Below are 16,202 nucleotides of genomic sequence, written 5' to 3' on the forward strand. Positions count from 1 at the left end.
GGATTAAATGAGGTAATCCATATCAAGTACTATAAAGTATTGCTCAGTAAATGTTAGTATATTATGTAATGCTATAGTAATAGTACTACTATGATAACTAAGACCGTTTAAAGCCAAAGAATTAAGTATAATGAATTGAAAGTTACAAAATGTTAAATATGAGAAGATCATGAATTTTTCCATTTCTCATAATTTGAACTTGAATTCAAAACTCATGAGGTATTAATGGTTTGCAGAATAGTTGTATATATGGACTGGAATGAGCACTGTAAGTAGACCTGGGGAAGAATCTGGCTCTCTCTGAGGGGCAGTTTTCTCAAATCATTTTTCCTTCATATTCTGTTTTTATAGTTTTGGTATTAAAAAAAAGAGCTTAGAGAGACAGTTTTGTTCCAAAGATTTATGTTTACCTGGCAAACTCAGATCCTCTGTCCTTTCATCCTTATTGTTTTTTAAAGTGCCTTCAAGAGAAAATGGCTTTTAATCAAATTCATGAGATGACTTTTTATGTTACACTTTATAGGCATTTAAACTTTTCAAGATAGGACACAACTAATGTAATGTATGACTGAAAGTATTTTTGGAAAATTTCTGCATGCTAGAGTAGACTTCTTAAGATCTGTATAAAAATACTGAACAAATTTTGTCAAATAGAAGATATCTAGTAAATTATTGTATCAAATGCTTTTGCTAAAGTATAACTGTTTTAGAGCCTAATTAGTTATATTTAGATATATATGGAGTCAGCTAAAAGATACACATCATAAAGTTTTTGATTCACAGACATATATTGAAAATGCACATTTGTTTATTTGAACTGGCATACCTTAAAACCTTTCATTATAAAAAGCATTACTGGGCTGGCACCGTGGCTCACTTGGTTAATCCTCTGCCTGCAGTGCCAGCATCCCATTTGGGCGCCGGGTTCTAGTCCTGGTTGCTCCTCTTCCAGTCCAGCTCTCTGCTGTGGTCCGGGAGGGCAGTGGAGGATGGCCCAAGTGCTTGGACGCCTGCACTCGCATGGGAGACCACGAAGAAGCACCTGGCTCCTGGCTTTGGATTGGTGCAGCTCTGACCGTGGTGGCCATTTTGGGGGTGAACCAACGGAAGGAAGACCTTTCTCTCTCTCTCCCCCTCTCTCTCTCTCTCTCTCTAACTCTATCTGTCAAAAAAAAAAAAATTACTGCAGTGGGCATTTGGCATAATGGGTTAAGACACTGGGATGTTTACATCTAATATCAGAGTTCCTGTGTTTGAGTTCTGGACCTTCTACTTGTTAAATTCTTGATAATGCAAATCCTGGGAAGCAGAAGTGATGGTTCAAGTTGTTGGGTTCCTGCCACCAGTATGGGAGACGTGGATTGAGTTTCTGGTCTTAGCCCTGTCCAACTCAGTTGTAGGCAATTGATGAGTAAACCAGTGGATAGGCGAACTGCCTGCCTGCTTGTCTGTCTGTCTCTCTTCCTTTCAAATAAATAAAACAAATAAATACAATTAAAAAATACTAATGGGAAGGGCCATTTTAGCTCTTCTAAAGTTGACCCTTTTCTTTTTTGCAATAACCTCAAACTCCCTACAGCCAGTGAATTAGATTAAAAAAAAAAAAAGCTATTTCTCCTGTTTACCAATGTAGAGATGTATAATAATGCTGTGAATTCGCCATTCTGGCAAAAAAAAAAAAAAAGCATATCTTTATAAATTTAGGTCATTATCTTTAGGAATTTTGTACACAACTCTACCGCTTGTCATTATCTTATTTAGCTGGCAGGTGGTGCTCCAGAACAATATGGGCAGTGGGGATTTGTGATTAGATTTCTATCAGAGATCCTGGGACAAACTGTGAACCTAACTCTTAAAGACTTTGAAAGGAGCAGTTGAATTACTAAAAAATTTCATATGAGGATAGTAACCCAACAGAATAAATTCAAGAAAGCAAATTTTTTTTTTTACATTTTAAATGTGCTTTACATGAAAACTTTTATCTTGACTGGAATTAAGATCTCATGTAACTTCAACTATACTATATACTTAAAATCAGATCAATAAATTAGAAGATCAAATGGTAATCCATATTTATACCACTAATTTCAGTTCATTGATGTTCTATTTTTGTTATTGTTATGACATTCTCTTCAAGTTATGGTTGATTTTAAATTTAGAACATTGAAGTTTTAACTATATATCTGAATGGAAAGATGTTTTAAAATATGTTTATCTAAGTAGTATGTCCTGATATATTGTAAGTTCAACTTCATGAATGTATTCCATAAATGACAACTTGTAGTTGTAACTATGGTAACCCTTCATCAGGTACTTCGTGGTGTACATTGAGAGTGGTAAGGTAATGGAAATGATAGCAATTTATGTTCAAGGTTTGAATTTACAAAGAGGATGTGCTGATTTCATGAGAAAAGCAGGCATATGCGACAGGATAAGCTGGATGGCTGGAGATGGATTAACCACCAAGTAACATTCAATCTGTTTTTCTTTCCTTTATTTTGCTGCATGCTGCTTTTGTTTTAGATCCTGTTCTCTTCCACTCTTGAGTGGTTCTAATTGCATCTATGAATCAAGAATCTACTCATTCTGCTCTTAAAAAGCAGTCTTAATCATTTGTTGCCAGTCAATATTGTACTTAAGAAACATTCTAGCAAGTATCTTTTCACTCTATGGTGAGCCATTTTGTTACTGTTTTTGACTGTTGTTTACATCACTGTAATTTTAAAGTTCTACAGTGTTTGTTAGGGGTTTATGTATTTATGAATTAACACTTTGCCCTAACACCTCCCACTTAGTATCAAAGCAGCTCTCTTTTCTACTGGTACATTTGGAGGAGTTTATCATGATTCTAATTCTGTCACTGATTTCCTTTTAGTAGTGATTTGATATGTAATTGTGTATAGCAATTTGTGTTTTGATATTTCATTTACTATCAGAAAAAGGCTCTGTTAAACATTGAAGGTTAGTTTGGCTTAGCCCCCACAGCATGGAAAACAAGATGCAGACCTCCTGTTGTACAGTGTTGATTTGGCTGTATCTATTATTTAAGTCTGAAAATAAGAGAAAGGTCTATATATTTTTGCTGAATTAATTTGTCTTAAATTTGATAAGATTGCACACCTTCAAGGAGAAAGCATCATATTCTGAGTTTAATTTCTCAGATATAAACTTTACTAAAATTTTACAAATATTCTTCCAGAATTTGAGTTTTGCATCCTTATTTAGTGGTTGCAAATATACAAAGTAGATTATCTGCCTGAAGTGAATACAGTTTAAGAGCAGAAAATTACTGATTTCAAAAATGAGTTGTTGGGGACAGCACTGTTGTGTAGTAGGCTCAATCTCTGCTTGCGGTGCCAGCATCCCGTATGGGTTCTGGTCTGTGTCCCCACTGCTCCTCTTCCAATCCAGCTCGCTGGTATTGCCCTGGGAAAGCAGTAGAAGATGGCCCAAGTGCTGGGGCCCCTGAATCCATGTGGGAGACCCAGAAGAAGCTCCTGGCTTCAGATTGGCCCAACCTTTGCTGTTGCAGCCGTTTGGGGAGTGAACAAGTGGATGGAAGACCTCTGTGTCTCTCCCTCTTTCTGTATGTAACTACTTCTCAAATAAATAAATAAATAAATAAATAAATAAATAAATCTATCTTCCTCCGATTTTACTGCAGCCATGTATATTTCCCTTTGTCTTTTCATGCCGCGCAGTACCTTTAATTTCACCATGACCACTATAGCTATCAATTTGTTCTTCAAAAAGAATTCTGATTTTTATTCTTCCAAAGAGAGGTGAAGTTATGTGCATTGATTAAATTTAATTGTGTTTATATTACATAAGAGTTGTAAATCAGGCTTTAAAATTTTTTGAATTTTCTAAAGAAATGACATTTTGAAATTATTCCACTTCAATAGAATTTTTTACCTTTTTTTTTTTTTTAAAGACTCTAGTATTAACTATCTGTAGTTCTGTTTCTAAGAAGACAGCTAGTAAGCTTTTCTGGATTTCTTTGCATTTTGAGAAACAGAGTTTAGAAGAAGTTTAGGTTTTTATAAGTTTTTCATTCTTCCTGACTCAAACTAGTGCATAGGGCTCTGGAACACACAGGATGGCAGCAGTTGCAGTCCCAAAGTTTTTTCAGGGGTGATGATTGAACAGCTGTCCTTTTGACTGTGATCCCTATTTGGAATAGTCCCAGGACTTGTGAAAGAAATCTGCTCTAGGATTATTGCTGACATGCATGTATTCATGTCCTCAGACCTTCCATTCACCCCCCACCCCCAGGATCACTGCTTCTCTCTGAGCAGTTAGATGTGGAATGGTGACTGTGCTAGTAGATATTTCCTCTGCACAGTACTGCCTCCTTTTTTTTCTACTTCTCCCTTCCTGTATTTCATGTATGAACAATTATATTTAAGAACTTGGGCTATTCATTTTCTAAATGATTTGGAAATTATGAAGTAAAAATTACCAAAGTTGTTCTTTACAACAACAAAGACAGAAATTGTTCTTGAGAGAGGCTTACAGTACCCTCAGTGGTTTATTTTTACACAAATATTTTGATTCTTAGTGGTTTCATGCATCACTGCAGTTCTCTTAGCTGCAAATTCTCCTTGTTAGGCTCTAAAGTTTTTACAAATATGCAAATGTTCATGTATATTTAATAACTTTGACACTCTTGAATGTTCTGTTTCTCAAGATTTTTAGGTGGTCTTGGGAAAATCTGTGATGAATTACTTAATTTTTAATTGCAAATTAACATTCATTCTTAGATATAATTTGCAATAAGCCACAATGGATTAAAATAATTGCTTTCTTTTCTATATTGAGATCAGAGATAAGCAATAGAATTATGTTTTCTAGGGTTATTTTTTCAATGCATTTACTCTTTCTGACCCTTCCAGGCTGTGGTATACCTATATAGAAAATCAGGCTTTATTGGCTGTTAGTATTTTAGATTTACTTATGGTCATTACTGTAGATCTATGATAGTTTCACCAGAAGCTGTGCATTAAATGTTTCATAACAAAAGACAATGAAAGTTACCTGTCTATTCCCTATTAATGCTATTCTTTGAAGTTTTCTAAGTTTTAGCTATATTCAAATAATGTATTTTTACCGATGGAAAGTTGACATGGCACCCCTCTGCAGGGTTTTGTTATGTTTTATTTCATGCAGTGTGCAGCATCTTAATTCTTATAATAACAGGGTTGCTTGTTTGCCAGCAGGAAGCCCCTCAAAGCAAGATGATGCTTCTTGGTTGCTGGATTTCTATATAAATAAATAACAATTCACACATTCCTTTTCCAAACTGAAGTCAGTGAGATAATGCTATATAACTTTTTTTCCATTTAAAAAATAGCTGTATTATGTCAGTGACCTGTAATAAATGGCACTGCAAGGAGAAGCGACAGCCTCATTCACCTTGCATCCATGCAGAAATAACTGAGCTCTATTTCCATGGCTGGAGGGAGAAGAAGAAAGAAGAGAGTGAAAGAAAAGAACTGACCTTGGATTGCAGTCAGTCTCATGCTAACAAGGGGGAGTTTACACTGACTATTTTTACTACATTGAATTTACCACTCACTGCTTTGCAAATATTCCCTGTACTCCAAGTCGGTGGGACTATAGTGAACAGTCTTGCCATTTTCCTGAATTCTATATATTTTCAATTAATCTTTTGTCATGGGCCAAATATTGCATTGATTTTTTTTTTTTTACTGATTAAACCTTATAATACAGTAATCACAAATGCAAATTTTGGACAAGGTTGGCACCAGATGTTTACACTTTGTAATTTTTGATAAGGGACTATTATCTTCTTCTACTCTCCCTAACAAATTCCGTTGATCATCAACATTGCAAAATGTTGAATATAACAACTAAAATTAGCTACATGTTACTCAACAAACTAAAGCTAGGGCCTTTAAATTCTTTGTCAATTAACATTCTAAAATATTTGATGTTTTAGAATTTTAACTGTAATTCTAAGATTTCCAACAGGTATTGTACAGGGAATAAAGGAAACTTTCCTGGTGATTATAGGCCTGAAACTAAATGCTTTACTTGGATTTGTTTCACAGGAAATTTGTGGAAATCATGCAAACATCGTTCAGTGGAATTCAGTCTGAAGGCCTTATTTACACATTTGTTTAGCCATTCCTTTTTCTAACACCTACCAGCCTTGCACAGCAGTGAAATCAGACAGTCTGATGTTACAGAGAAAGACCAAAGATATTTCCTCCCAGCTCCTAAATTAGAATCAATCTCTATAGAAAATCAAGAGTCTAAGATTTTGTATTTGTCTTTTACAAAAGAACATGTACAATAACACCTCATTTATAACCTCTGAATAATTTAAGAAATACGTAGAAGTTCACTGTACTCTAGTGAAAATACAGATTATTTTGGTACAAACTATATTAATTGTATTTTAATGTTTGCTGTGTTTTTGATGTCTGTGAGGCAGATTGTTCTCTGGAAGAGTTCTCAGAATGATCATCCGTTCCAGTTATTTTGTTTTGTAGAACATAAATTGAAGACTCAGAGAGGATATTCACTTAAGAACAAGTAGCCAGTCATTGGTAGAGGCTGGAATTTATGTTGTCTGAAACTTTTCTATTGCTCAGGCAACCAGCCCTAACTGGGGAGGGACACAGAGCTCACTACAGTTTTTACGGTGCATTTAATAGATAACTTTTATTTTTATTTTATCTATTTTAAAGGCAGAGTTATAAAAGAGGAGAACACGCACACGCGCACGTGCGCACACATAAACACGCACACACACGCTGTGAGAGAAAGGGAAGCTGGGGCTGGGCAAGGCCAAAACCAGGAGCCTGGAACTCCATCTGGGTCTCCTATATAGGCACAGGGAATCAAGCACTCAGGCCATCCTTTGTTGCTTTCCCAGATGTATTAGCAGGGAGCTGGATTAGAAGTGGAGCTGCCCAGTATGGGATCCCAGTATTACAGGCATGGCTTAATGTGCTGTGCCACAAAGCTATCCCTGATCATTTTTTTTTTTTTTTTTTTTTTTTTTTTTGACAGGCAGAGTGGACAGTGAGAGAGAGAGAGACAGAGAAAAAGGTCTTCCTTTGCCGTTGGTTCACCCTCCAATGGCTGCCGCGGCCGGCGCGCTGTGACCAGCGCACCACGCTGATCCGAAGGCAGGAGCCAGGTGCTTTCTCCTGGTCTCCCATGGGGTGCAGGGCCCAAGCACTTGGGCCATCCTCCACTGCACTCCCTGGCCACAGCAGAGAGCTAGCCTGGAAGAGGGGCAACTGGGACAGAATCCGACCCCCCGACTGGGACTAGAACCTGGTGTGCCGGCGCCGCAGGCAGAGGATTAGCCTATAAAGCTGTGGTGCTGGCAGAAAAATATCATTTGTAATCCCGCCACTTAAAAACAGCCACTATTAACACTTGGCACTTAGTAACATTTTGCAAGTTCATGAATATATAAATATATTCCCTTATGATGGTCTTTACATTTTCTTTTTAAATCTTTAATTATACCTTACATGTAAAAACCTGCAGAGAATTTTCAGTAAATCTTAGGAAATAATTGTGATTATCTCTTCAAAACAACTTCATTCAAGATCAATAATTAAGAAAAAATAAGCTTTTAATTTAAAGTATACTTTTTAAATTTAAGAGGCTGGGAGAAGGAGAGAGAGTGACAGACAGAGAGCTTTCCCATCCACTTTTTCACTCCCCAAATGGTAGTAGGGTGGAGGCTAGGGCAAACCAGGGATGGGGAACTGAGTACAGGTATCCCGTGTGGGTGAACTACCACCTGCTGCTTCCCAGGGTGTACACTGGCAGGAACTTAATCTGGAGTGGAACTGAGAGGTGAACCTAGGCATTCCATCTGAGATGAAATGTAAGCATCTAATGGTAGTAATTCCTTTATGCTCAATTATCTTCAGTTGTTACAACTGTTAGGCAGGTCTGAAAAATTTTAATACTTTGATAATTATTGGTTCATTACCCTGAAGAAAGTTTCTATCAATTAATTCTTCTGACATCCATTTCAAAATTTATTTCTTTTAAAATATTTTGTTTTTAAAAGGATTTCCTAAAATGAATATAAAAATCATTAAATGTTTTTAATATCAATGTACTAGTGCCTTTTTTTTGAATTTTTTATCTTCTTAATGAAATACAAAAGATATAAATATTATTTTCTGGAACTGTTTTTTTTAAAAGATTTGTTTTATTTATTTGAAAGACAGTTACAGAGAGAGGTAGAGACAGAGGGAGAAGAGAGGTCTTCCATCCACTGGTTCACTCCTCAAATGGCCGATCCGAATCCTGGAACCAGGAGCTTCCTCTTGGTCTCAGTCTCCCATGCAGGTGCAGGGGCCCAAGGACTTGGGCCATCTTCGACTGCTTCCCCAGGCCATAGCAGAGAGCTGGATAGAAAGAGGAGCAGAAGGGACTAGAACCAGCGCCCATATGGGATGCTGGTACTTCAGGCCAGGGCTTTAACCCGCTGCACCACGGCACCGGACCTTGGAACTGTTCTTAAATAATAGTATATACTGGGGCTGGCGTTGTGGCACAGCGGGTTAACACCCTTGCTCCCGCATCCCATATGGTCAGTGGTTCGAGACCTGGCTGCTACACTTCCGATCCAGCTCTCTGCTGTAGCCTATGAAAGCAGTAGAAGATGGCCCAAGTCCTTGGGCCCCTTCGCCAGCATGGGAGACCCCAAGAAGCTCCTGGCTCCTGAATTCAGGTGGCTGCAGCTCCAGCAGTTGCAGCCAATTGGGAAGTGAACCAGCGGGTGGAAGACCTCTCTCTCTCTCTCAACCTCTCCTCTCTCTGTGTAACTCTTTCAAATAAATAAATAAATCTTTTTTTTTTTTTTAAAGAATAGTATATACTGTGTGTTGATTATAATATTTCTTTTTTAAAATTATATTTTAAAATGTTTTATAGTATTGCTACATATACAGTAATTCTGAGTTTCTTTAAAATACATGTTTATGTTTTTAGGTTTATAATATCTTTTTAAAAATTAACACCCAGAAAGAAATATATATTATCTTCTTTGATCCCTCCTCCAAAAATCTAACTTGAATATTTAATTAATCTGTTAACTGTAAACCAGTTAGGTAAGGATCAAAGTGTATTTTTTAAGTCTTTCATAGAAATGTAAATTCAATAATTTGTTTAACAAAAACATGCATCAAATACTGAATAGTGACAAATTGATTTTGAACACTCTGTGTTCAGTGTGGATTGAAAGCTCTGAGCCATATACACATAGAACCAAAAACATTTGTTTTCCTTTTTCCCGTACAAGCTTATATTTTAATAGTTCTGAAGTTGCAGACATTTCTATTTTATCACTTGAAAAGTTCCGTTATATAAATTAGTGAATGCTTACTTATATATGTTTTGAAATTAAATGTCACATGTTCCTTTGAAAAATATTTCCATAGTTTTTGTCTCCTCTACTGGTAGCTGTTCATCTTCTAAAATTAATGAAATGCTTGTAATAATATGGTTTTCTGACTAAATTCATGCTGTTGCTTTTTCCCCTGTTTTTTGTTTTCTTTTTGCATGAGACTACTTCTACATGTAGTAGTTTAATATACAATACTAAAGTTGATATCTGTATATCATAGGTATGTATGAAAATTAATGTATTTGAATGTTAAAAACTACGTAAACTAAGAATATTTTTATACATTAAAGTGAAAATTGATGTGCACATCATTGAGTTTAAGTATCTTAACTTTCTTTGTAACAAATAAAATCGTTGATATTTTATTTTAAGGGGGAAAATTTCAGTATTTTACCATGTTAAACATTGGACACTTTGAACGAATATGTTGTTTATAGTTCTTTGAGAAATTATGGAATATGTACTCTATAGAATACTACACAGCAGTAAAAAAAATGAAATCCGGTCATTTACAAGCAAATGGAGGAACCTGGAAAACATATGCTGAGTGAAATAAGCCAGTCCCAAAGGGACAAATATCATATGTTCTCCCTGATTGGTGACAACTAACCGAACACCAAAAAGGAAACCTGTTGAAGTGAAATGGACACTATGAGAAACAATGACTTGATCAGCCCTTGTCCTGTTGAGGAACAACTTACTACTTTATTCCTTTTAGTATTTTTTTGTTCTACTTAATACCATTGGTTGAACTCTTTAATTAACACATAATTATTCCTAGGTGTTTAAATTTAACTGAAAAGTCATCCCTGTGAAATATAAGAGTGGGAATAAGAGAGGGAGGAGATATACAGTTTGGCACATGCGTAATTGGACTTACCCCTAATGGTAGAGTTAGAAGCGTGCCAGGGGATTCAAATTCAATCCCATCAAAGTGGCATGTACCAATGCCAACTCACTAGCCAAAGTGGTCAGTTTCAGTTCATAATTGATCATAATGATAGGATTAAGAGTCAAAGGGATCACACAAACAAGACTAGTGTCTGCCAATACTAAGTGATAGAATAAAAAAGGGAGAGAACAATTCATCATGGGAAGCGGGATACACAGCAGACTCATAGAATGGCAGATGCCCTAAACAGCTTTGGGATTTAGTATCTGTATGATGTTGGAAAATCTAACTAACTTCTTTGTGCCTCAGGATCCTCATTTTGAAATGAGGAAAAATACTTTTTCAGCCCAGGTATGTTCTGATGATTATAAATAAAAATATGTGTGTTCAAGGTATGTGTCACCAAAATTTTTGGCTCATGAGAAATACTTGTGAAATGTTACTGTATTTTTATATGAGAGTGATAACTAATAATGCTTTTGATTATCACATTAATTTAAGAAGCTTTGTCTTTAATATTCCATTTTAGGTTGTTCAATATACAGAACAAAACAATTCATTTCATTCAATACAATTTTATTGTGTGGCTACTTCTTACTAGGAAATGCATCAAAAATATGTCAAAATTCTAGTGAGGAGGTATGTTACAAAGAGAGTAGCTTTCATATGTTTGTGATAAATCATAAGCAAAAGATACTCTGGAATGAAAGAGGAACATTTAGCCCATCTTGCAAATTGGACAAAAAATTCTATGTGAGATGGTATCTGAGAGGAGTCATGAAGATGAACTATTATCAGATGAAAGAAGAGAGTATCAGATAGGGAAATCTGCAGCAGTAGATTTAAAGAAATAATTGGGAGGTTAATTTGCCACCTGCTTAATCCCAAATCAGAATGCCGGTTCAAGTTCTGGCTACCCTGCTACAAATCCAGTGTCTTGCTAATGCACCTGAGAAGGCAGCAGAAGATGGCACAAGTCCTGGGACCACTGCCACTCATTTTGGAGGCCAAGGTGAAGTTCCTTGGCCCTGTCTTCAGCTTGGCCCACACCTGGTTCTAGTGGCCTTAGGGGAGTGAACCCAGTGAATGGAAAATCTTTAGTCCTCTCTTTCTTTCCCTATTTCTCAGTTGCTCTTTTTTTCAAATAAATCTTTAAAAAAATGAAGTATCTTCAAAAGTACAGTGGACAGTTAATTCCGTGTGATTAAGCATTAGTATGTCAGGAAGAAGCAAAGGATGAAACTGAAGTGTTGAAGATGTCAACAAGGGACTTTTATGTTTTGCTAGGGACTTTTTTCCCTTTTATTTTCTCCCTTAAAATAATTGATGGTGTTTAACATATCAATTTGATATACAGAATTTGTTGTAAACTCAGGGTACAGGATGCACTATTCAAATAAACTAATGTAAAACAATTCCAGTATTCAGATATAGTGGCATATGTACAATGAAATATTAAAGTACCCTGTAAAACACTTTTAGAACTGATTTTGGAGACAATCAAATTTATATGATTCTTCTTGGAAAGATACTTGGATTTGGCTTTGGGAAGGAGAGAAGTAAGGAGAGCATAAAGATTAAAGAACACTGGGGCTGGGGCTGGCTGGCGCTGTGTAGTAGTGGGTAAAGCTGCCGCCTGTATTGCCAGCATGCCATATGGGTGCTGGTTCAAGTCCCGACCCAGCTGCTCCACTTCCCATCCAGCTCTCTGCTATTGCCTGGGAAAGCAGTAGAAGATGGCCCAAGTACCTGGACCCCTACACGCTCGTGGGAGACCCGGAAGAAACACCTGGCTCCTGGCTTTGGATCAGTGCAGCTCCGGCTGTCGCGGCCAGTTGGGGAGTGAACCAGCAGATGGAAGACCTCTCTCTCTCTCTCTGTGCCTCTCCTTCTCTCTCTGTATAACTCACACTTTCAAATAAATAAATAAATAAATATTTTTAAAAATATTAAAGAACACAAATTAAAGTACTCAGTACCATTGATCAAGCTCTGTGCTTAGTTCTTTAGCACAAGACATCTACATAATTATGACAACATAGACCTGATTAGAATTTCTAAATCATATCTACATTTAATATGTCTATTCAATATAAGTATCTGTTAAAAAGGAAGCTGACAGTCTAGAGAGATTAAGTATTTGTATAGAGTTAAAAATGTTCAATAGATATGAAGTGGGAATATAAATCAAATTTCACTTGATTCCAATGATATAGATGGAAACCACTAGTGTGTATTTCTCCTGCTTCCTTTATTTCTTCCTCAGTGGCACAGTAATAGTTCAGTTGTCTCCCGTCCCCTAGGAGAGGATCACAGTTGTTCTGAGTAAATTGTTACCCTGTCATTTCCCATACCAGTACTTGGTTCAGTCACAAAAATGGGATAGAATTTTGATCAATGAAAGGGGAAGTCTGATGCCTTTAAAAGAAAGATTTCCTCATAATGAAAAGAGATGGAGGCAGACAGCTTAAGTTGCAACTTGGGATACCCACGACTGCTTGGTATGGTCCTGTCTGCTTGGCTTCTGACCCAGCTCCTTTCTGATGGATACCCTGGGAGTTCATGGTGATGGCTTAAATACTTGGGTCCCTGGTACCCATGTAGATCTAGATTGAGTTCCTGGCTTCAGCCTTGGCCATTCCTTGCACTTGAGGGCATTTGGTGAGTACACCATCTCTTTCTGCTTTTGAATGAATTGAAAATAAATAGAATTAAAAAAAGAGATATACAGGGCACGTGGTCCTCATTTTTGTCTAAGCATCATCATGTCAGCATGTGACACCAGACACTGGCAACCTATCCTATGTCATGATGAAGACATCGATGATATCTCAGAAGAGGCAAAGTGGTTTCTCCATGATATTGTTTAGCCTCTGAACCAACCCTGGATATCTATGTAGATTTTCTATGTGCAAAAAATGAAAACATTTTTTTACAGCCACACTTAAAGCCAAATTCCTACTATCCCTAGACTTTCAGTTAAAACACATTGAATTAGTTGGTCAGCTTTATAAGTAACAAATTCATTGTGTTCTCCTCACTTTTAACTCCCTTTTTATGGTCATTAGGAAAAAATAGGTAAGTCTGAAAACTTACCTATAAATAAAAAAACCTGTAAGCATCTATTAGTGTCAGAGAATACAGATCTGAAAGAGAGGTGACAATGGAGATTGCTGAAGACTGTTAGGCTCATAAGGAAAACAGTTATAAATTCTCAAATTGTTTTATACAGATAATAATTTCATATGGTTTAAATTTGTCCTAAATTTTGTAATAGTTGCAAGAGAAATAATAAAACTAAGTGGCTCTTCCTTTGGATACCTTTAAGTGTTTATTACTCCCTGAATACTACATTTGACTTTTAGGTTAGCTATGTGGTTAGACTGGAAAGTTTATGTTCCAAAAAGTTTTCACTTTGGACATTTAGTAAGGAATATTAATTAGCTTTTAGTGAATAGACATGCTGTTTGGAGGTCTAAGACAAATGGCGGCATAAAATGCTTTAAGAAGAAATAAAAGAGATTAAAACTGAAGTGGCATCTATATACTTGCTACACTTCTCATATTACATCGAACATCACTGTTTGCAGGCACAAACATTTTAGGTAATAGAAGGAAGATTAACTCTTTCTTCTCTTTTTAAAATGCTTCTTTTCTTTTTTTGTAAAGATTTTATTTATTTGAGATGTAAAGTTAAAGTGACAGTGAGAGGGAGAGGCAGAGAGAAAGGTCTTCCTTCTGTTGGTTCACTCCCCAAAAGGCCGCAACGGCTGGATCTGTGCCAATCTGAAGCCAGGAGCCAGGTGCTTCCTCCTAGTCTCCCATGCAGGTGCAGGGGCCCAAGCACTTGGGCCATCCTCCACTGCTTTCCCAGGGCATAGCAGAAAGCCGGATTGGAAGAGGAGCAGCTGGGACTAGAACTCAGTGCCCATTTGGGATGGATGCCGGCTCTGCAGGCGGAGGATTAACCCACTGTGCCGTGGCGCAGCCCCTAAAATGCTTATTTTCTTGAACCCCTTCCATAAACAAGACATTAGGCAAATCACTTATATGTAAATTGTTGAATTACATTTTTGAGGTGATATTTTTTCTTGGTATTTTGTTATAATTTTTTTTTTTGACAGGAAGTTAGAGAGAGAGAGAGACAGAGAGAAAGGTCTTCCTTCCATTGGTTCACCCCCCAAATGGCCGCTAAGGCTGGCATCCAAAGCCAGCAGCCAGGTGCTTGCTCCTGGTCTCCCATGCGGGTGCAGGGCCCAAGCACTTGGGCCTTCCTGGGCCACAGCAGAGAGCTGGACTGGAAGAGGAGCAACCGGGACTAGATCCCGTGGTACTGGCGCCGCAGGCAGAGGATTAGCCAAGTGAGCTGTGGCGCCGGCCTGTTATTATAATTTTAATAACCATAAATCATGTAGTTATAAAAAAAAGCATCCTTTAACATTCCTGGTCATTCCACATGTAGATGGAAACTTTTTTTATTCAGTTTTTTATTTATTAATGTGAATTTGAACTAAAAAGTACTGTTATTTTTCAAATATTTTTCCAAATAGTCATTTTATTACTGGAATATAGTTTGAAACATTATATTGTGTAACAAATATCCCACTTAAATGTTGGAAATTGTACTATTTTAAGCATTTTAGTCAGGTAAGTATAATATACAACTTTGTTCATGCCCTAGATTATTCTACCTATTGACAAATATGTTGTCTCTTATTTAAGGAATTTCATAGTCTGATAACTCATTTTGTTGCAACTATACCATTATGCTTATTTGTAGTTTAATTTTTTATCTTTTTAATTTTTTCAATTTTTAATAAAATTGTATTGCTTTACTATTTTAACCAATCCTATTTAAGACTTGAGGTAGTGAGATGTGAGGTGGTCTGCAGAATGTTTTAAAAGATTAACCTCCAGGTAGACTTCTGCTTTCTTCTCCACTTTGTCTAACCAGTTTATTACCTCTGTTGTTTACACAAACATGTAGACATCTGTACACTTTAGTTTTATTTATATTACACAACAGTCATATTAGAAATTACCCGAATTTATTGTTGAACTATTCCACTAGATGGAAGCGGTTATATGAAAAAAATAATCTTACCTATAGCTAAATGATGATGCTTTTATGTCATGTTTGGTAGATAAGTGTGCTGTAAGTAAATACACACACACATACACGCACACAAAATGAACAATTTAAGTTCACTTTACTCTCAATTGTATACACACAAATTGTGTGAATGTGTGTGTGTGAGCGTTTGAGAGTAAAGTGAACTTAAATTTATGTGGCATATTTTTTCAGGTCTAAAATATTCCTAATTCATAAATTCTATTATATGCTTATACTTTTTTTTAAGAAAAAAATTAATTTGAAAGGCAGTTACAGAGAGAGCGAGAGAGACAGAGATCTTCCAGATGTTGGTTCACCTGCCGAAATGCTGAAACAGTCAGGATTAGTGGAACTCCATCCAGGTCTCCCATGTGGTGGCACAGGCCTAACCACTTGGACCATCCTCTGCTGCTTTCCCAGGTGCATTAGAAAGGAACTGGATCTGAAGATTGCAGGCAGCAGTTTAATATGTTATGTCATAATGCTGGCACATGCTAATATACTTTTAAACAAAATCTTGGAACAATTGATTGTAAACTTCTTGTTAATTAAGCATGGAGAGTATTCTGAAGACCTAGAATTTAATAAACTGTTTCGATAAGGATCAGATATGGTCTAGTGAAAGCAAAATTCATATATGAAGCTGAATATGTGAAACCCAATTGTCTTTAAGCTCAGCATCCTCTTACATACCTGGTAAATTAACCAATGAGTGGAATCATTTACACTGCTGTTTCTGGATCACAAACTGTGTCAAACTCTGTGATAGATGCTTTCTATATAAGATT

General features: G+C 36.5%; 1 protein-coding gene and 1 long non-coding RNA gene across 8 annotated transcripts in view; both read left to right on the forward strand.

Moving 5' to 3' along the window:
- ERBB4 (erb-b2 receptor tyrosine kinase 4) overlaps positions 1 to 16,202 on the forward strand; it is a 1,263,146-nt gene that overhangs the window by 18,985 nt on the left and 1,227,959 nt on the right. The gene's annotated exons all lie outside the window — the stretch shown is intronic.
- The window catches only part of LOC127491701 (uncharacterized), a 112,014-nt gene that overhangs the window by 18,210 nt on the left and 77,602 nt on the right, over positions 1 to 16,202 (forward strand). Inside the window, exon 1 of the long non-coding RNA XR_007920583.2 lies at positions 1 to 16,202. This exon is cut by the window's left edge and continues 18,210 nt beyond it; it is cut by the window's right edge and continues 64,588 nt beyond it. This is a non-coding gene — a long non-coding RNA (uncharacterized lncRNA).

The sequence above is a fragment of the Oryctolagus cuniculus genome, chromosome 3, assembly GCF_964237555.1.
Source record: "Oryctolagus cuniculus chromosome 3, mOryCun1.1, whole genome shotgun sequence".
NCBI lineage: Eukaryota > Metazoa > Chordata > Mammalia > Lagomorpha > Leporidae > Oryctolagus > Oryctolagus cuniculus.